The 23,180-nt window shown below is 40.8% G+C and overlaps 1 pseudogene; it reads right to left on the bottom strand.

Moving 5' to 3' along the window:
- Positions 1–4,349: 4,349 nt before the first annotated feature.
- LOC132523028 (protein ARK2N-like) lies at positions 4,350–5,362 on the bottom strand (annotated as a pseudogene).
- Positions 5,363–23,180: the final 17,818 nt, after the last annotated feature.

Raw genomic sequence — 23,180 nt, forward strand, 5'->3', positions numbered from 1 at the left:
ACACAGTAGTCATTTGTTAATGTTTGTTACATGAATTAAAGTTCTAATTCTGGAAGCAAACAAGACTGGGGTGTCCAATGAGATGTGTGAGAACAACACTGATGAAAGAGTGCTGTAGGCCAATGATTAGGCGTCAGACCAATTTGCAGGTTTTCATCAGGGATCTTCTTCATCAGTGGTGGGAACCAACCACTGAATCTCTCCTGTGCCAAGGAAAACCTTGAATCTGCCAGGTTAAAAAACTACATTTAGATGTAGCCTTATGAAATTCTGTTACATTTCAAGTATAAGCTTTCTAAAATCTCACAAATTGTATCAACACCTCTATAATTATTTTTAAAAGCCAGATTGACCTCAGACATCTCCACATTGTTAATTGTCATTAAGACAGTGACAGCAATGAGGCAATGTCTAGAGCAGTGTTTCTCGACTTCAGCACTATGGGCATTTGGGGCCAATGGGGAGGGGGGTGTCCTGTACATCCTGGGATGTTTAGCAGCGCACCTGGCCTCTACCCTCTAGATGTCAGGAACATTGCCCCCCAATTATAACAACCAGAACTGTCTCCAAACATTGTCAAGTGTCCCCAGGGGTAGGGGAAGGGTACTCATCCCCTGTAGGGAACCACTGGTCTATAGATTTGAGAACAAAAATGATACCATCAACCAAGTTGCCACTTATATGTGAAGGCAACTGCCAGTTTCAGACTCCGAGTCATATAAAGGATACCACTCTTGAAAGAAAAAGAAAACGACTTAAGGATATGTTACAGGCAACTGAGTCATGAACCAAAATTGAATAACCAGCTTAGAAAAAAGAAAAGGGAGGCTGTGAGTCATAAAACTAATAAAAACGACCTTCATTTTCACTATAATGAGTCTAAGTGTGGATTTATTTTTATTTGTTTTGCGTAGGATTCAGAATTCCAAACATTTTCAATTTGAAGATTCACGTCTTTCATTAATTCTGGAAAATTCTCAGCTAGTATCTCTTCAAGTATCGCTTCTTCACCACCACTTCTTTCTCCTGGACACACAGACTACATCTCTCAGCCCTGCTTGCCATTAGGTGCTGGTATATGACTGGGCTCTGGCCAAAGGAACAAAATCTCCTACAGGCAATCCTCTCTCCTCTGCCTACAGGCTGGAAGCAAAATACGTAAAGACCCTAAAGGACAGCAAAATCGCAAGACAAAGAGAGTCTGTGTACTCTTTTTTTTTTAATTTACCATCTTTTTAAAATTATTATTTTACATGAAAGACTTCATTTATTTATTCTGGCCACACCACACAGCATGTGGGATCTTAGTTCCCCAACCAGGGATCAAACCCATGCCCCCCCGCATTGGAAGCACAGAGTCTTAACCACTGGACCACCAGGGAAGTCCTCAAAATAAACTTCTCTTACTTTAAGCCAACAACTTTTGAGGTATGTTTGTTATAGCAGCAAGCATCATCTTAAATGATAAAACAAGGAATAGAGACAGTAAGGGATCCAATGCAGGGGATGGAGCAATGGGAATGTCCAGCGGAATTGCAAAGAGTGTTCCCAGAATTACAGCTGGGCAGTGGCTGAGAGTGCAAGCCTGGTCGAGATTAGAAACAGGCACAGAGGGATCCAGGAGGGATGGTGGGGGATTAGTTTGATTATGTGGAAAATTGATTGGTGGGTATTTTGATGTGCAAACAACAAGAAATTCTAAGGAAGCCCCAGAAAAGTAACATCCGAGGAAATGTACTTTGGGAAATTAGAGGTTGACACAGAAATGCAAACATAATAAACTACTTGGCTCATCAGGGAACAATATTTATTTGCATACAGCCAATACTGCACACACTTGGTAGGAAAATAACCAAGAAAAGAGAATTCTGTGATGATACCTATGTGAAACAAAGTAAGAATGCTAAATTCTTGGCTTCCATAGTGAGAAGCCACCAGGTAATACTGATAAGATACAAAACCAAAAAGTCAAGAAATAGTAATTTAAGTATCTATGTAGAATAATCAAAGTAAATAGCAAGAGAAAAGAATGTACAGTGGTTACCTCTAGGAAGTAAAAATCTGGGATGGAAAAGGGTAGCTATTTGTCATTATAAATATTATACCACATTTGACTGAAAGTATGTACATACATCACTTTGATAAACATGAATATATATATATTTTAAAAATCTGCTTACATCAGGCATTTTTAACCTTCAGCCTGGCTGTACCACACTTTTTAAATGGCTTACAATCAGGACAGAGACAAATTTACCTTGATGGCAGGAATAAAAATCAATGTGCCCTCACATTGCCTTTCGCATAGTCAAATGATTCTTGAGGACTTTTTATTCTTTCCTTAAAAAGAAAATACTGTCAATATAATAAAAAGGGATTATTGGCTAAATGTTGGCTAAAATCATTTAAGATGGGATTTAGAATCTAACAGCATGCATTCTTGTCAGGGAAATAATGCTTCAGTTATAATATAGAGCAACTAGATGGGTCTGTGATGCAACAATGTGATGCTTATTTCAGCCTATGTTTTGAGGTGTGAAAAACCTCTTTCTATAATGACTTCTTCAGTGGGCACATTTTAGCCGATGCCAAATCCACATCTATAGTGAAAACCATAAATAATCTACACACACCTCATCCCGCGTGTCAAGAGAGTAGGGGAAGCATGAACAGGAGAGTCAGAAGCATGGCAAGAATATACCCCCTATTTCCAAAAGATGCCCAAACAAAAGTATTCTCTTCCACTGTCAGACTATGGATTTGACTTTGTGGCCAAATTCTCAGCTGAGAAAACATGGCCATGAAGAGCCTATGGCAGAGAAAGGGGAGAATAGAAAAATCAGAATTAGTAGGGCTTTGATGGTATCTTCAGCCAGTCCTGCCCTGACTGAATGCTCCCCTATACCGTTCTTTCCTTCCTCCTTGGCTGTCCATCCTCTTCCCCCTCTTACAGCCTCCTCCCAGCTCCAATCCTCCGGCAAGGGAGCTCTGAGAAGGCTAAGGGTCATTCTGGACTCCTTCCTTCTCCCTCCTTCCTCTACCTATAGAGCTCCTGGAAGAAAATTTTGTGGCTCTTACGTGAAGGTGAATACCCTCATTGCTCTCAGCGAACAGCTGACCCCAGGCAATGCTTGGCAAATGCTCGATGCTGATTTTGAAACTGCACTGTGCTGGGACCCAAGCTAAGCAAAGTCAGTGGGGAGAGACAGAGATTTCGCCAGCCTTTCATGAGGTGCTGACTGTGCTTTGCATGGGTTACCTCAAGGTCAAGAAGAAAACAGCAGCATTCCATCCCAGCCTGAGCCAGCACACCCTGGGAGAGAGATGTCGTCACCTGCCAGACAGGTGCTTGCCCATCAGATATTGGTCCCCGCTGAAACCTGAGAAGCTGCATTAATCCAGAGACACTGGAGAGCTGGCCTTCTGCTTGGGTTGTCTGTGTTTCTGTTGGCATTGTTGTTGCTGATTTTCTTCTTTTAATCATAACAGTGAGTTAGTAAGAGGAGTGTGAGGACACCAGTGTTCCTAGAATCACAGAGGGAGATTCTGTGAAATCTTGGGGGGTGGGGGTAGGAGAAATGATGGGAAGGAAGAGTGGAAATAGCTGACCCTGAGGGAAGAGGACAAGTCCCAGACAGGGAAGAGCCTTCCTATAGGATCTATTCAATTTGCCTGCCCGGACACCTCTCCCCTCCTTTGGGGGAAGCATGGCAGAATGGAGAAGAGCACAGGCTCTGGAGCCAGGCAGGCTGAGGTGGGATTTGGGCTCCCTACTTACTAGCTGTGTGACTTTAGGCAAGTTATTAAATCTTGGGGCCTCAGGAGCTTCCTCTGTAAAATGGAGTAATAGTACCTGTGTGGTTGAAAGGATTTAATGAGCTAATACCTGTAACTGCTTAGAACGCTGCCTGGTAGTGTAATAGTAGGTAATCAAATATTGGCTTTTTTTTTCAAGTCTACGTATTAATTTTATTACACAGAAAAATAACTACAAGATTCAAAAACTGAAATCCATTTCACCTGGTAATTAAAATATCATTCTAAAAGGAAGGCAGTTTCCTAAGATTGAAAGTCACCAAGTAAAATGAAGTCGTCTAATAAAATTCATCATTCTCAGATTCCTACTGAGGGAAAGAAGAAATTCTTTTCTCTGTGATGTTACTTTCCTAAGTGACTTCTTTTAATTTAAGAAAAAAAGGGGGGAAGGGGGCAATTTTCCATGAGTTTTGATTATACAAATGCCACAAACAGCTTCTGAGGCTGAAGCTATGACAGTGAGCTTCCATGTCACAAAGAGGAAGAGAAGTAAGTGGAAGAGAACAGTGCAGAGGAAACACAGTGACACTGCATTACAGTAGGTATTTACGTCTGCTATCCTCATCCAATGTAAGGTCAACAACTTCTGCAGGTGACGCCCAAGTCTGCTGGGGAGTCACAGCAGTCCATGACTGTGTTTGCCGGGTGCTAACATACTGCATGCCAGAGCCATGCTTCCATGAAGAGACACTCTGAATCACACCTCCTTGAGGATGAACCCACCTTGCATGTCGCTGAACTCTCACCATCTCCACTTCACTATGTGAAGAGGCAATATTAATTTCTTCATTGAGTGGTGCATTGCCAGCAGATGTTCTGTCACTTGCTAGGAATCTTGGATCCAAATGACCTGGTATCTCTGCAGTGATCCCTGAAACCTCTGCAGCATCGTCTGATGAGCTCGTGCTTGAGTCGCAAGTCAGGTCACTATCACTGGTACTACTGTCCTGCAACAGGTCATATTTCTTTCGTACAGCAGCCTCCCGTTTCTGCCTCAGTAGCCTGATTCTCTCCTTGTGCTTTTGGGTCCGATGACCTTGGCAACTGGGCCATTCTGTTTATCACTGGATTGCCGGGTTTTCTTGGCAGCCGTGGTGGATGTTTCACTTTCAGATCAGGACCGGTGAGACTTGCGCCCAACTGTGGCACCAGACACTCCGGAAGGATCTCCTTCTACCGCTGTCTCTGGCTGGGAGGGTTCTTTCTCCTCTGCAGAAGACAGTGTATCTGAATCGGCCAGGTGACCAGTAGAGGAAGTGGAAAGCATGCAGTGGTTAGAGGGGTCTCCCTCATAAACTCGGCCAGTTGTCGGTTTGTCACCCTCCGTGGATGCTAATTGAGACTCCAAAGAGTCCCTTCTCAGTTCCATCAACACGCAGGGCATTGAAGAAAGAACTGTAGAATCCACCACACCATCTTTCAGAAATTGAGATTCCAGTTCCACAGATCCATCTTCCTCCTTAGCTGACTCTTGTTCAGATGTTTTTGGTGGGACTTCAGACTCACTGAGTTCTTCAACTTTTCCCACTGCTTCCTCCATCTTCATTTCAGACTTGCAAGTTAAATCATGGAGCAGAGTCTAGGAAACTACGTCAAAGATGCAACGGGAAAGCAACCCCTCCTGAAGCCTTCGCGAATGAAGCTCGTGGTGTTTGAATCCTTGGGTCACTCCAGGAGGGAGTCCGCTCCCTTCTCTCCCCACCTTTTTGCAGATGCCAACAGCTCGGCTCAGGGAGATTTGGCTGTGCTCCTCTCATGCAGTGGTATCAACATCCCATTCAAGTTTCTGGATGAACCTTGCACACCTAGCAGACAGATCGCCACCTCCAAATATTGGCTTTTTCTAATGGCTTCCTGATACCCTTTAGGGAGCTACTCTTAGGCTCTGTGTCTGGGATGGAGCTGAACTTGCCTCTTCCAGCAGCACATAAATAACCCAGGACTGACCAATTGAAGCACCACCCACTTGAGCATAATAATTACTTCCTAGAATGTGGAGCGCCTCTTAAGAAATATTACTCATGGGAACATAAAATTGTGCAGCAACTCTGTACAGTTTTGACAGTTTCTTTAAACACTGAACATGCCATGACCATAGACTCAGAAATTGCACTCTTGGACATTTTCTCAGAGAAATGAAAACTTATGTTCACATAAAAACCTGTACATGAATGTTTATAGCAGTTTTATTTGTAAATAGTCCCAAACTGGAAACAACCCATAAGTTCTTCAGTGGGTCGATAAACTGTGGTACCTCCATAACGACTACTACTTAGCGATAAAAGGGGACAAACTGTTGATATATGCGACAAATCAAATGATTCTCCAGGGAATTATGCTGAGTGAAAAAGCCAATCACAAAACTGTGATATTTACAGAGCATTATTGAAATGACAGAATTATAGAAATGGAAATTAATGATTTCCAGGGGTTAAGGAGGGGGTGGAGGCAGCAAGGAAATGAATGTGACTATAAAAGGGCAACTTGAGGGGTTTCTGAGGTGATAAAAATGCCCTGTATCTTAACTGCATCAGTGGTGATAACCTAGTTGTGATATTGTACTACAGTTTTGCAAGATGTTACCACTGGGGGGAACTGGGTGAAGGGTACACAGGATCTGTCTGTATTATTCCAAACAATTGTATGTGAATCTACAATTATCTCAAAATACAATGTTTAATTTACAAAAACCTCCCCCAGGTGATTTTAACATGTAGCCAAGTTTGCAAACAACTTTCCTGGGTCTTCAGCTTGCAGATGGCAGATCGTGGGACTTCTCAGCCTCCATAATCACATAAGCCAATTCCTTAAAATAGATGTCTTATAATGTGTGTATATACATACACATATATAATGTCATATATATATATACACACACACACAGACACACATCTTATTGGTATTGGTTCTGCTTCTCTGGATAAGTCTGGCTAATATACTCTATTTACTACCATCTCAACTTTTTGTGCTCTTGATGTCATGTTTTTATCTTACATATATTTCAGTCTCACAAGGAATTATTTTCATTGTCTTATAAGCAAATATTCATTTATATATACTTACATGTATACTCACATATTTTATTGCTATTTATTTCTTCCTTAATTTCCACACTTCCTCGAAAGCATTAAGACAACTTTTAGCTTTTCTTTCAATGCAATCCTGCTAGTGACAAATTCTTCTAGTCTTTGCTCATTTGAAATGTCTATTTTTCCTTCATTTTTGAAGGGTATTTTTCCTGCATACGTAATTCCACGCAGGTCACTGATTTCTTTCAGCACTTTAACATGTTATTTCATTGTCTTTTGACTTGAATTGTATTGAAAAATCACCTGCTCCTTTGAAGTATACGTATCATTTTTCTGTCTCTTTTAAGATTTCACCTATATTTGGACTTCAACAGTTTCACTGTTTGAGACCCAGGTGTGGATTTCTTTTATTCACAACTCTTTGGATTTGTTGCACTCATCAAATCTGTGATTTGAGTCTTTAATCAATTTTGGGAACATCTCTGCTAATATATCTTCAAATACTGCTTCTGCCATATTCTCTCTCTCCTCTCCATCTGCTTATCAAATGACATGTTAACCTCTTCTCCATGTTCCATATGTTTCTTACACCTTTTTTCCCTATTTTCTATCCTTTTGCTTCTGTCAAGGTTTTGGTCTGTATATTTTCTATTGATTTACCTTCCATTTCTGTAGATCTCTTTTTAGATATATCTAATCTGCTTTTAAACTCACTGATGACTTTCTACTGGTTATAGTATTTTTAAATTCTAGGTTCTTTTATAAGTTCCAGTTCTCTGGTGAAATTTTTGATCTTGTTATTTCTTTTTGGAATATATTAATCATGATCATTATAATGATCAATATATGATCTTTCCAATATTTGGGTTATCGGTGGGCTTGCATCTACTGTCTTTGTTCTCCTAGTTTTCAAATACATTGTCCTGTGTCCTGTGTCTTTGCCTGCCTAGTAATTTTTTTATTGCATGCTGGGCATTGTGTGTGAAAAACCGTAGAGACTGTGAATGATATTATCTTACTTCAGTGAAGATTTACTTTTCTTCTGGCGGGCAGGTAGGGTAAGGGGGTGGAGGTGTCATCTTAATCCAATCAGGGACTGAGAGAATTCAAGACTGTTTTCAGTTTTGGTGAGGGCTGATCTGTTTCCACTTTGCCCCTACTTCCGGGGCATAACCCATCCTAGGCATGTCCTGAATGTTCAGTGTCCTTGTCTTTTGGAGGAGACCCCTGGCTCCATGCCACTCCCACAGATGCCCAGACCCTTCAGGGTGTGGCCCTTCACCTGGGCCTGTCCTCCCTGACCATTTTGTTTTCTGGACTTCAATGCCCTTGTCAGAACTATTTGTTTCAGCCCATCCTTCATGAGAAGCTGTCTCTTGGGTAGTTAAGTTAGTTTACTTTGAAAAACTAATATTTCAGTGGCTGAATGTAGTTTATTTTTAAAATATCTATATTTTACTAGAGATATTTGAACTTCTAACCAAAAAAGACCTATCTTCTGCCTCTCCTTTGCTGTGGGATGCTGGGCAAATCACTGTACTATGGGATTGAAAAAAGGGCTAGGTTTTCTCTAGCTCAGGCATTTTATAGCTCCCTGACCCTAATGGTACACACCAAAGGACAGTTTTGTTGTGATAACTAAGATTGGACAGAGCATAAAAGGGTTAGCATCAGCAAACAGATTCATATTTTTTCAAAGGATTTTTAAAAATTCTATAAATGTTTATCATCTGATAGTTATGAGCACAACTGAAAGTAGAGAGTGAGAGGAGCTTGACCCAATCATACCTGCTATAGAGGATTAGGTTCTGAAGTCTAAGGCAAAAAATGACTTGTAGGTTGGTAAGTTGTAAAAAAAAAAAAAGAAGAAGAAAAGAAAAAAATCCTTGAAAAACTCTTAAGTAGCCCACAAAGTAGAATAAACATATTCGTATCTCAAGCCACACAGAGGACTGACATTCCAACTCTCCATACGTCCAAAAAAAGTCAGTTTTCCCTTCAACACTAAAAGTATTTCTTCAGTTGACAAAGTATTTGGTTTCTATTTAGAGATCATACCTTATTCTTTAATGTTTATTTAAACACTAAAATCACATTGGTGCTGCAAGAAGCAAATGGGAACTGAGATCTGCTAGGAAAGAGTAGATCACATCTTCCAATGCATATTTTTGGGGCGAGTGGGCATCAGGTCATAAAGGAGGCATGACTGTGACAATTACCAACAGCACTCCCTCCCACCCCACCTGTGTACCATTATGTTCCCATGAGTTAAACATTCATGGTATGTGATTTTATTATAACAGATTATGGGAGCAGTTAGGAAAATATTTGAGGTTAAGTTAAGGGACAAATAAGGGTCCACAAATTAAATTAGCCAGGGCACAGAGGTTACTAGCTATGCTACTATTTGCTCAAGAGATGGGGGGAAACCTTAGAGTCACATAATAAGGCTATGAAGAGTTGAAAAAGAAGTAACATATTTTGTGCACCTCTTAGTATGACATATCTTAAACATGCAATCACACTTACATTCTTTTAACAATGAAAAGGTTTTTACTAACAAGGACATCGAGGATCTACGAGGGAACCCCGCTCATCTATGTGGACCTATTCTCTTAGCCTAAGACGACCCAGATACAAAGCACACATCTCCCATATGCTGAAAAGCTGTTAAATGTCTTAAATTTAGGGATCCCGATTATTATGAGCTCTCCATGGAGCTTTGCCCTCCACTTGGGCTTAAAGGAACACATTAATTAATGAAATATGCAATAATAATGGAAGCATTACTTGCTGGCTGTGAAGATTTATGTATACATAAAACCATGATCCAGACATCATTTTTGTGAAAAGTTCTTTACTTAAGGAAATGAGAGAGTAACCCATCATCTTTATTACACTTCAGGCAAGGGCAGGTGTAATTAAATTGGAAATATGCTCTTGATTGATTTCTAAGCAGCTCTGTCAAAGGGAGCTGTGATTCTGAACACTGATCAACAGTCATACAATCAATAGAGCAATGAAGCAGGGACATGAGCCACCACGAAGAGACCATCCTGCAAGGGATGATAACCGCTTCTCACTGAATCAGTGGAGGGGAATTCAGACACGTAATTATTAACAAGATCGTATCTGAAGGTGACTGTGCTGTTTACACAGTGAACGCTTAAATGGAAGTCATTACACTTCATTGGAAGGCATCGACTGTCACTTCACTAGCCTTCACCCTGGCCCACCTGGACAGATGTGTTTACGCCTTGCTTAGCTTCATCTAAATTAGACTCCATTGTAGGAAACAAGATTTGAAAGCAGCAACGAGAAACAGAAGCAGCTACATTTTGTTATTGATGGGAAATATTAGCACAAATAAAATATAAAAATGTATATCCAGTGACTAATCTCTTGTAGGAACATTTCCATGGATGAACTTCCCACATTCTTTCTTTTAAACAGAGACTTCAGCATCTTTCCCAGGAATCTTTTCCTGGGGGATTATGGTTGCTGAATCTATTTCCATATCATCATTTCACAATAAGAAAGGTCTAAAGAAAGACTTTGAAGGATCACTACAAACCCACCAGGAGCGTCAGGTGGCCTGTATTAGTAGCACTTAATATTGTCGAATGATCATTAAAGTAATGAACTTAAGGCACATGACAGAGGTAAAGGTGTTAAGGAGAAACACACTCCTCTCATTACTTCCTCTTTAATTTTTCATTTACTCATTCTGTTGACCAAAGGTTGGCATGGTTACACTCAATCATACCATGACTGCATTACACACACACAAAATGTGAATGATACTCTACCACACCCATCTTTTGGGCTCCTACCTTCCCTTTAAACATATATAATAGACTTTTTACTTCAATTAAATTCCAATTTATAAAAGTTTGCTCTAACACGTCCCACTTGAAGTGCAGACATAACTGGGGAAGAAAAATTCACACTAGGATGTGGTCAGTTTGGCTCACTCACAGGCCAGCTTCACCTCACTCAAGATTTAGACCCCCACCTCTGCATGATGACAAGTCATGCTATGCACCACACACTGCAGTAACTGTTATACATAGAATGTCTCAGATCTACTGTCCCTGTGTGCTGGATTAGGATTGAAGACAAAAATAAAAGCCACACGATGTGCCTTCTGATACCCCTTGAAGGGAAAAGACAAAGGTCTCCTCTTTGTGCTGTGCTGGAGGTAAGTGCAGAGACAGAGGTACACAGTGTGCTGTGGATCCTTCCCCAGCGGTGGGAAGGGAGGGGGTGAGCAGAGACTGAAGGAGAGCCAACCTTGCCTGAGAGCATTTTCTCTCTTTTTTCTTTCTGTTTCTCCCAAGTCAACCAATCCTTCTTTCTCTCACTTTCTTTTTTCCTTTCTTCTCCATTTTCATCCACCTCTTCTTTTACTTTCTTTGGTCTCTTCTTATCATCTTTCCTTTTCTCCCCTGCTTAGACCTCGGTTTTACTACCTGCCCCCACTACTCAAATAGACAATGCTGAACGAGGTTGTGTTTCTTGTTATTCCTACAAAATACCATGCCTTGTCATGTCTATGGGCTCCTGCACAGATGTCGCCAAGCACACCACATGTTCTGAAAATGCTAAAATGTGATCACACTGGGATGCTCACCAACTAAACATCAATCCAATCAATCCCCGGTCTGAGGTTTAGTAAGAAATGAAATATGAGGAAGGGAAAAGAAGTTCACTTAAATCTGAACTATTCACCACTGAGGAATATAAGCAAAGGCTTATATAGGACATTAGTGAGATTTGGGGAGAGGAAAGGACAAAACAGGCTTTTGTGGATTTAAAGATTTTTAGTAAGCATCAAGACTCTTGGTTTGAGACCAATATAAACCAACTGCCTTTTAGCCTGACCTTTGGCAGTGCTCACGTTATTGGCATGCTGGTGGAATAATTTATCGTGCAAAGACGGCTTTCACATCATCAAAATTAAACACATTTGTGCTTTAAAGGACGTCATCTGGAAAGTGACCAAACAACCCACAGAATGGGAGAAACAACTTGGTAAGCCATATATGGTAAGCCATATAATTAATAAGGGACTTGTATCTAGAATATATAAAGTTGTGTGTAAAATATATACAATTCAACAATAAAAAGACAAAGAAGCCAATTTTAAGAATGAGCAAAGGACCTTAACAGACATTTCTCCAAAGAATACATACAAATGGCCAATACACACATGAAAAGATGTTTAACATCACTAGCCATCAGGGAAATGCAAATCAAACCCCACAATGAGATATTACTTTACACACACTAGTATAGCAATAGTCAAATAGGCAGATAATGACAAGTGTTGGCTAGAAAGTGGAGAAACTGGAACCCTCATGCACTGCTGGAGGGCATGTGAAGTGGTGGACCCACTTGAGAAAACAGTCTAGTAGTTCCTCAAAATATCAAACATAAAATTACAAAATGACCCAGCAACTGTACTTCTAAGTATATGCCCAAGAGAAGTAAAACCATGCGTCCACGCAAAAACTTGTACACAAATGTTCATAGCAGACATAATCTTTATGACAGCTAAAAAGTAGAAAGTACCCCAAAGTTCATTACCCAAAGGATGGATTTAAAAATGTGGTATATACATACGATAAAATATTATTCTGCAATAAAAAGAAATGAACATGCTGCAACATGGAAGAACTTTGAAAACATTATGCTAAGGGAAACAAGCCAGTCACAAAGGACCACATAGTGTACGACTCCATTTATATGAAATGTACACAGAAGGCAAATTTATAGACACAGAAAGTAGATTTGTGGTGGCCTAGAGCTGGGGCATGGGGGTGGTTGGGAAGTGACTGATAATGAGTACAGGGAATCTTTTCTTCGTAATAAAGATGTTCTAAAATTGATTGTGGTGGTGGTCTCACAACTCTGTGAATTTGTATACTTTAAATAGGTGATGTAAAGTATGTGGATTATGTCTCAATAAAGTTTAAAAAGACATAAAAGGCTTCCTGGGCATTACAGAACTGGCTCCACAGCCAACTGCCCCCCCCCCAGCTCTAAACGCTACTCGTACATCTTCTGTCATTGTGACAAACCACAAAATCCCCACAGAAATGTCTAAATTTCCCCTGACGGGGGAAACGTAACGTCCCAACCTATTGAGAACCACTGGAAAAGAATAATGCTGGAGGACGCAATTGAGCATTCACTCTGGAGATTTCCAATGCTCTTGACAACAGATACTCATGCAATCTAAACCTTCTCAAACAACCCAAGTGTTCTCTGTCTTTTTGCTAACCTACATCAGATTCAAAAAACAGGAAAAATAAGAGCAACTTTCTTTTACGATGTTCCTTTCAAAATGCATTGGCACTGTGCCATTGAAAACAATCTCTCTTTTCCTTCTTTGAAGGAAAATACACCAGGACGAGGGTTGTTGAGGAAGGCATGAAAGTGATTGCTTGTGCTTCTTTGTTCTCTTGAGGACCATTCCTGGCTGTAGCTGGGAGACAGTCTCATGAATGCCTAAGCCAGGAGGGATGTTAGTAGTGATCTGAGCCCAAGTCACTCATTTGCAGATGAGGACAATGTACTCAGAGAGGTTCAATGAGTTGGCCAAAATCACACAGCTATTAGGGCAGAAAGGGGGGAAGAACCTAGCTACTACTTTAATACTCTATCATCATGATCTAGGGCTAGATCTGGATGATTCGACCTTCGACACAGAGGTCTTGTGGCACAAAGCTGGAGGGCAGGATGTGCAGTCTGAGGGAGTACAGGATTATTCTACAGCCTGGTCAATTCGCCCCCTATATGTCCATTCATCAGCTCGAGATCTCCAGGGATGGCCCATCGATCACTGGGTACCTGAACGACTCAAGAAGACTCTGTAGCCTGCTTCTGCCCAAGATGTGAGTTTGGGGACACACGTCCATCTCTGGGTTCAGGGTAAGCCCAATGAACCCCATCACCCATGTTTTCACCAAGAATAGCACTAATGCATGTAAGAAAGGGAAACTACCTTGCAACAAAGAGGTGTACACTCAGAGCAGCACTGCCTGCAGTGAGCCTCCGAGAGCTTCATGGTCAAGTCCCCCTCTCTTTGGTATTTCCCAGAAAGGATTCCACCCTCATAGTTCCATTTGTCACCTTGGCTACCACTGCATAGCAGGGCCAGCAGGACTGCTTTCTTTTCCAGCCCTCAGGAGCTACATTACACTTCTCTTTGGGGACTCTCAAGTGACAGGACAATCTGAAAATACTTCTTTGCAAACTTCACAAGTGAGAGTCTACAGAAAGGCATGTCAGTAAGTGCCTGGGGATATTGTACTTTGGAAGTTTTTTAGGTGCCCTCTGGACTTAGAGCGAGTGGATTTCACGAACATTTGACAGACAGATCGTCAAGCCAAGATGGAGGGTCAAGTTTAAATTCGGAGCTTGCCATCTGATTTTTTAAAGGCATTTTCACAGCAACAAAAGTTTTCCTTTTGCTAAAACAATTAGATACAGGAATTAAATGTTTCAATCCAATTCACATATCCAATTTAGCCCTAATTCCAGCTCTTCATCAGAAGGAACCATCTTCAGCCTGTAAATACATTTTATTTCAGGTCCTTTGGTCCAGGCACCCACGAGGGTATTGACAGTAACCCTGATTATAAAAAGAGCAAGTGATCGCGCACCAGCTGAATTCCCACACAGCTGTGGCAGACTGTGATTTACCTGGTGACCAACAGATGCTTCTGAATTTAAGACCCATATCTCTTAAATAGAGGCTTGAAAGGTCATGAAATATTTTGGTGCCTCCAAATTGGCATTTATTGACACTTCTTACACACAGAGGAGATATTATAAATGAAGAAATATTTTATTACTAGTTAGAGCTTTGGACCCAAACTGGACCCACACAATTTATGTAGCCTAGACCAATGGTTCTCTAACTTTTTGGTCTCCAGACTTCTTTATATTTTTTTAAAATGACTCATGGCTCCAAAAAGCCTTTGTTTATGTGAGCTACTTTCCAGGATATTTACCAAACTAGAAACTGAGAAAATTCTAAAATACTTATTAATTCATTTTTGAAAGAATAACAATAAACCTATCACATATAAACATATATAACATATTTTTAGGAAATATGACTATAGTTTCTCAAACAAAGACAACTAGTGGCATTATTTTACATTCTCGCAAACCTCTTTAATATCTGTCAAGAAGACAGCTGGCTTCTCATTATCTACTTCTGCATTCAATTGCGACTTCTGTTGCAATACATTGTTTTAGTTAAACTGTATGAAAAACATTCTCACCTCAAACAGATGTTTACCTGGAAATGGAAGGAGTATTTTAATGGTCTTTTCAGATAATTGTGGATATCCTTCTTAATACTACACAAAAATTCAACAAATGGTAGTTTCCTAAAGCAAAGTAAGATCTTGAAATTTTGTTAATACACATTTTCTTCATTGACATGATTTAAAACCCATGGATTTCTCTTACATTGCCAATGGATCTTTTACTCGTGCATGCTTTTGTAACATCATGAAACGGTCATTTGGAAAAAACTGGTTCACTATTGTCTGCATATCTTCCAAATGTTGACATGTTTCAATATTACAGTACCAAAAACTCACACTTATCAATATCACCACTTATCTCATTATAAATGCCTGTAAGGTTGAAGACTGTCCAGCTAACAAGTTGAATGCAAGTTTTTCAAAATTCTAATTTCCTAATGTCTAATATGTTTTAAGGGTTTGAAGTTTAATCATAGGCCAAAAATCCACTCAGTCGTTTTCCTCGAAGTGACCTGAATGACTCATTTTCAAGAAAATGCCTGTAAATACCCAAATCTGGGTAATCATGGTTTGTCTGTCAGTCTTTCAAGTATAAATGATGTCCCATGAAATAAAGCAGTCAGTTCATTATGCAAAGATCTGCACAAGTGCCTTTCCTCAATACAATCATCATACTTCAGTATTCAGCAGAAGTGCTTTATATGTATTTCCTATTTCACCACACAGAATATGAAAAAGCCATATATTCGAGTCAATTTTTAATAAAATTCGTCATTTTTGCTGCTTCATCAAGGACATTCTTAATTAAAACTGGCTTTTCTTTTTCCTAGAGTATATGTTGTAGAGAATCCATATCTGTGAGTATAGTTTGGTGCCACTGTTTCAATTTGTGTTAAAGCCCCAGAATTTTACCCCCCACTATTTTTGTAACATCTGTGCAAATGTCAACACAGTGGAAAAGATAAAAAATATCTTGGTATTAAAATGAAAATAGTTTTGATCGGACAGAACCCCCTGAAATGATTCGGGGATGACCGGTGTTCTGTGGACCCCACTTTGAAAACCACTGACATTTTAAAGGCAGATCTAAGGGCTTCCCAATGACCCTCCTAACTTTTGTCCCACCTTGGTTCCCAAGTGGTTTAAATGGAGAAAGTGAAATGCTTCCTCCATGACGAAAAATGTCCCAGACTGTCCTATTACTTAACCATATGAAACAAATTTCAATAAAAGAAATAGCAATCCAAATGGGCAAAGAAATTCTAAAAGCCAAGAAAAAAAGTCATATGGAAGAAAGAACATTTAACCTCTTGGCTTCTCTCATGGAATACCCACCCAGGAGCATGGTGTCCCCAGACTCCTGACTGGTACAACCAAATCCTCCTGGGAGTGGAGTGAATTAGAGAGCCCCCAAGGTCAACCAATGGTGCTACCTTTACCGTTCAGTGAGTAATCAGCAAAGTTTCAGAAAATCTCTGCACATAAATGAGGCTATTTTCAATGTTTTTCCTTTGTCCTAAGACCAATATCTCAAGATAGTTTTCAAATGTCTCTTCAATGCTTTCCCCAGAAGTTGTTTTAATATTTTATTTTCCAAAGTAATCTTTGGGTTTTAAAATTATATTATGTATTTTTAAAACATACTTAGAAGTTTAGAAAACAATGTAAAGAACCTCCATATAAATTTTACTTGGATTGACAATTATTAAGATTTTTGCCACACTTGGTTCATCTCTTACTTTTTCTTTCTTTCTTTTTGCCACACTGCGCAGGTGACTTGAACCTCTTGTTGAGGTTGTTTCTTTTTATTCACTGAGATGAGGGAGATTGAGAAAAACCGGGATTTTAGGATGATGGAGAGGGAACTGAACATTTGATTTCGTAGTAGGTTACGTTTGAGGTGCATGTTTGAGATGTACAAGAGGAGATAAAAACCCAATGTGATCTGCGACCCTCCTGGAGTCTCTCTGAAATGCTCTGTGAATTCAATGGGGTCTGTTCACTCTATCTCAAGGGAATGTGAAGGATTCCCGGCTCTGTATGAGCTCAGGAAAGTATTCTCCTTACAGCTCTTTGGCACCAGAGCTGCGGCCGAGGCTGCCAAGGAGCATGGCATACCGGATTTAAGGAGTAGAGCCTGAGGGCCAGGGAACGTAGCCCCCTCCTTCAAAATTGTTCAGCTCCGCGGGCCCTTGCACTCTGGCCTGTGATAGGAAGGGCAGCCCTTCCTTACCCATGCTCTCTGATATGACCCGGGGTTATTCTTCCGTTGTCGCGGACAACAGGCTTCCGTCAGGATGGCTGACTATACTCAGCAAACAGCGGTTTGGCCTCACCCTTCTCTCTGGAACACATTTTACTTCTTTCAGTATGGCTGGGCTAACACTTTTCCGAACTTTTAAGTTCTGCTTCCTTTTCGATTCACAATTGCACCTTTAGTTTTTATTTTGTAAAATAAATTTATTTATTTTTGGCTGCGTTGGGTCTTCATTGCCGCGCGCGGTCTTTCTCTAGTCGCGGCGAGCGGGGGCTACTCTTCGTTGCGGTGCGCGGGCTTCTCATGGCGGTGGCTTCTCTTGTTGCGGAGCACGGGCTCTAGGCGCGCCGGCTTCGGTAGTTTTGGCATGCAGGCTCAGTAGTTGTGGTGTGTGGGCTCAGTAGTTGTGGCTCACGGGCTCAAGGCTCAGGAATTGTGGCGCGCTGGCTTAGTTGCTCCACGGCATGTGGGATCTTACCGGACCAGGGATAGAACCCGTGTCCCCTGCATTGGCTGGCGGATTCTTAACCACTGAGCCACCAGGGAAGCCCCACAATTGCACCTTGAAATCATTTCTCTCATCTGGCCTTTTACCATAAGTATTCAAGAGAAAACAGACCTCTCCTTTAACACTTGTGCTTAGAAATTTCCTCAGTGTCATTGGTCACAGGTTCTCCCACAAAACACTCAGATGGGAGCACAATTCAGCCCAGTTCCTTGCCACTTTGTGCCAAAGATCGCCTTTCTCTAGTTTCCAGTAATACGCTCCTCATTTCCATCTGCGCCCTCATCAGAACGACCTTTACTATCCATATTTCTACCAACATTCTGTTCACTACCGCTCAGTCATACTCTGAGAAGACTGGGGCTTTCTCTGAAGCTCAGAGAGAGCTCTGTCCTCTCCTTCCAAACACTCAAGAGACTCACCCTTTACAGTTAATTCATGGCAATGGAGGCTTTTCCCAACACGCGCCCCTGGACTCTTCTAGCCTCTCCCCATCACCCAGTTCCAAAGTCACTTCCACATTTTTAGGTATTTATTGCAGCAACATCCCACTCTTGGCACCAATTTTTTTTGTCTTAGTCCATTCAGACTGCTATAATAAAATACCACAGGCTGAGTGCCTTATCAAAAACAGAAATTTATTTCTCACAGTTCTGGAGGCTGGAAGTCCACGACCAGGGTGCCAGCCAGCATGGTCAGATTCTGGTGAGAGTCCACTTCCGGGCTGCAGACTGCTGACTAGACTTCTTGCTGTGTCCTCAGCAAGGAGGAAGGGGTGAGCTAGCTCTCTGAGGCCTCATTTATAAGAGTACTAATCCCATTTATGAGATGTCTGCCCCCATGTCCTAATCACCTGGGAAGGTCTAACCCCCTAATACTGTCACCTTGGCATTAGATTTTCAACATAAATTTGGGGGGGGGTACACAAACATTCAGAGCATTGTTTTATCTTCTGCCATTACTCTATCCCCACCCCGTATCCTCAGATTCCATCATTTTTTACTGCCAGTGCTAAGAAATGGAAAAAGTAAGTAGGCAATGGGAGAAGTGACATTTACTGAGTGCCTGCCTATATGAGACACTTGGCTGCTTCATTACATACATTATCACATTGGATTCTCAAAGTAACCCATTTGGTGGGGTTTGTTACCCACATTTCAGAGATAAGAAAATGAAGCCTCCGAGGTACCCGTCTCCCCAGTCTGGCACAACTTGTAAGAATAGAAAGTTTATTAAGCCTGGATATATTTAAATCCAGAGTCAAGAAGAGGCTACACTATTTGCAAAAGAACCCCTTTCAATGGATGCAGCATAGAGTTACTCAAAGGAAAGGAGTCAGGGAACCTTCTGTTTGGAGTCCTGATACAGGTTTCAACAAAGAGCATCCCCCCTTGTGTGCCCAGGGCTATTGTCCTTATTATGCTAGTGGGAGTTTAGACATGCACAACACTTCCAAAAAAGGCAAGAGACACAGGGACGCGCACACAATAAAATGTTAGTGAGGATGACTCCTTGGGGAGACAAAGGACATATGAGGAAATGTTCAGTGTTTTTGCATTTTTGTGGGTTTTTTTATGGGTTATGTTTTATGATCAATCACAAATGATTATTCACAGGGGAAATGGTGTCTCTCTGAAAAACTGCTAGAAACATACTGATCTTAAAACGATGAGAAAAATTCAATAAGATGAAAAACAAATGGTGAGTAGAGGCAAAAGTGCTTCAATCCTTTGTCCTTTCACAAGGACATGGTAATGATTCGGTACTAAGTTACAAATGACTTATCACTAATGGTGTTGGCTATGTCTTGATGTTGGAATCCCACGAAACTTATGGATAAATCTAAAAAAATTGATACAAATAAATTTATTTACAAAACAGACACCGGCTCAAAGACTTCAAAAACAAATTTATGGTTACCAAAGGGAAGGGGGGTAGGGATAAATTAGGAGTTTGGGATTAACATATACACACTACTATTATAAAATAGATAATAACAAGGACCTACTGTGTAGCACAGGGAACTCTACTCATATTCCATAATAACCTAGATGGGAAAAGAATCTGAAAAAGAATGGATATATGTATATGTATAACTGAATCACTTTGCCGTACACCTGAAACTAATACACCATTGTAAGTCAACTATACTCCAATATAAAATAAAAATTAAATTAAAAATTAAGGGGGCTTCCCTGGTGGTGCAGTGGTTGAGAGTCCGCCTGCCGATGCAGGGGACACGGGTTCGTGCCCCGGTCCGGGAAGATCCCACATGCCGCGGAGTGGCTGGGCCCGTGAGTCATGGTCGCTGAGCCTGCGCGTCTGGAGCCTGTGCTCCGCAATGGGAGAGGCCACAACAGTAAGAGGCCCGCGTACCGCAAAAAAAAAAAAAAAAAAAAAAAAAAAAAAAATTAAGGGACTTCCCTGGTGGCACAGTGGTTAAGAATCCACCTGCCAATGCAGGGGACACGGGTTCGAGCCCTGCTCCAGGAAGATCCCACATGCCGCAAAGCAACTAAGCCCCTCTGCCACAACTACTGAGCCTGTGCTCTAGAGCCCACGAGCCACAACTACTGAATCCCACATGCCTAGAGCCCATGCTCTGCAACAAGAGAAGCCACTGCAATGAGAAGTGTGCGAGCTGCAATGAAAAGTAGCCCCCGCTCGCCGCAACAAGAGAAAGAGAGAAAGCCCGTGCAATGAAGACCCAATACAGCCAAAAATAAATAAATAAATTTATTTATTTAAAAATTAAAAAAAGATCGTTTATAAAGACTAATTGCAACCAATAGTATCCATGGATAGATAATTCAATTCAAAAATATTTTTTAGGAGCCTGTAAACACCAATGTACATTTATTGAGCATCCACTAGACACTAAACCTGGGGAGACCCATATAAACATAATAAATTACTACAATCGAACCCATTTTTAACGGAATATTTATTAACATCTTAGGGACAAAATGAGGGAAGAATCCCTAAGTGTTCATGAATATTCCACTAAGATGGGTTCAATTGTCATGTGACCTTTTGGAAATGCAACAGGACTTCACATTGATTTTAATATGCTGGTAGGTATTGTGATCTCCAAGGGCAATTAACGTACTGTCTTTCCAGACCATGTTCCTTCATGGAGTGTTTTTATGAAAAAAAAAATTGAGAAATGCTAGTGATGGGGAAAAAACAAATACGGAAAATGTCAAAAATCCAAAGTGGAATAAGATAAACATGTTAAAACAAGTACATTCTGTCACTCTTGACACCCCAGTTATAGCCCACAAATCACAGAAGAACATAGAAAGAATAGCGACCATTGCCATGTGCACAATCTTAAAGGATTTTCATGACCTTGCTATGACAGCCATTATCATCAAAGGAAGCAAACTGCTTGCTTATAGGCATTGGCTCATACAAAGCCATAAACATCCCAAGATGCCCCCCACCATCACCATAGCAACCGTATCCCTAATTACCAATTGTGCCAGCTCTGGTGTAGCAACCTCCTTTGTTCAAGTCTATGTTTTTGCAGAACTACTGCTCAAGCTCCCAGAATGAAAGCAGTGAGACCCAAGAGCACCACCTGGTGGCTACCACTCTCTCCTGCACGCTCCAGCCGGTTTTGAGGTGCAATGCCAGCCAATTAGAACGACAAAGTCTGCTCAACTGCATGAATTCTCCTGATTTCCAGAAAGAAATGCAACATGATCACATAGAATTTGCACAGTAATAAACTTCCACTCTTGGGACCTCCCTGGTGGCGCAGTGGTTAAGAATATGCCTGCCACTGCAGGGGACACAGGTTAGAGCCCTGCTCCGGGAAGATCCCACATGCCACGGAGCAACTAAGCCCGTGCGCCACAACTACTGAGCCTGCGCTATATTGCCCGCGAGCCACAACTACTGTGCCCATGTGCCACAATTACTGAAGCCGGAGCGCCTAGAGCCCCAGCTTCACAAGAGAAGCCACTGCAATGAGAAACCTGCGCACCGCAACAAAGAGTAGCCCCCGCTCGCCGCAACTAGAGAAAGACTGTGCGAAGCAATGAAGACCCAATGCAGCCATCAATCAATCAATCAATCAATTTATTTAAAAAACCAAAAAACTTCCATCCTTATGTCAATGAAGAAAGAAGTCCCAAACCCAGGGGCAAACTCTCAAAATATAATAGGAAAGTAGGAACTAGAATGTGGAAATAGAATCACGTTTGGTCTTTAAGTTAATTTATAGAAAATAAGTCTCCCCATAGACTCTTTTCTGAGATCTACTGTAACAGCATTCACTATTGTCAGTAAATAATGCATAAATAAGTAAATAAATATTCCCTTTTAGATGAATAGTTAGCCCAATGTCATAAAGGAAAAAAGAAAAGAAGGGTGAAAGTGACTCTAGAACATTTTAGGATAGACAGTTATGGAACAGTAGCCTTGAAGCCAAAAACCCTCTGAGACCTCCTGGTTGTGTGAGCCCGCAAATTCCCTTTGATGCCAAAATTTGTTTGAGAGGAATTTCTATTATCTGTACCAAAAGAATGCATACTAATACAGTGTACCTTCTATTCATTTGTTGTTCACTTTAAATTTTTTATTTCTCTTTCTCCCTCTGTATTCTGGGAGAAATCTTTAAGCTTGTATTACACTTGGCTTAAATAATCTGCTTGTGATGAGTGATTTATTTATTTATTTTCCTATTCTAATACATGTCTTAATTCTGGCACGCATCTTTCTTTTCCTTCAATATCTCTCAATATTGGATGCATCCGCATATTTCTTTCTCTTTCTTCTCAGTCCATGTCATATTAATGTGTTTCCTTATCATCTTTTAGCTTTGATTTGACCTGTAGCTTCTCGAAGTTTATTGAAAGACAAAGCAGGTGCTATTTAAAATTTCTTCCTCTGTTCCGTGATAGTAAATATTTCTCAAAACAATACCAAGTATTCCTATACAACTTGAGTGCTATGAAAGCCTTATTTTGCACTTTCATCTCTTTTCACAGTCTCAGATTGGTTTTTCTCTGTTTACACATCCTTGAGGAAGGGCAATTCTAACTGGCCGAATCAGTAGATTCTATTTGTGCCCCTTCCATGTCCCTCTAATTTATGTAGAGTCCTTATCACAGACCATAAACTAAAAGACAGGTTGACAGTAATCTACATTACCACTCAGGGATATAGTAGCTTACGATGACAGAAGAGAAAAATCCATAGGGGACCCCAGGAGGCAAAATTATCCCTGTGCAAGTTCTTCTGCTTGCTATGGTGAAGCTGCAGCATTAAGAAGTAGCTTT

The sequence above is a fragment of the Lagenorhynchus albirostris genome, chromosome 7 (assembly GCF_949774975.1).
Source record: "Lagenorhynchus albirostris chromosome 7, mLagAlb1.1, whole genome shotgun sequence".
NCBI classification, from domain to species: domain Eukaryota; kingdom Metazoa; phylum Chordata; class Mammalia; order Artiodactyla; family Delphinidae; genus Lagenorhynchus; species Lagenorhynchus albirostris.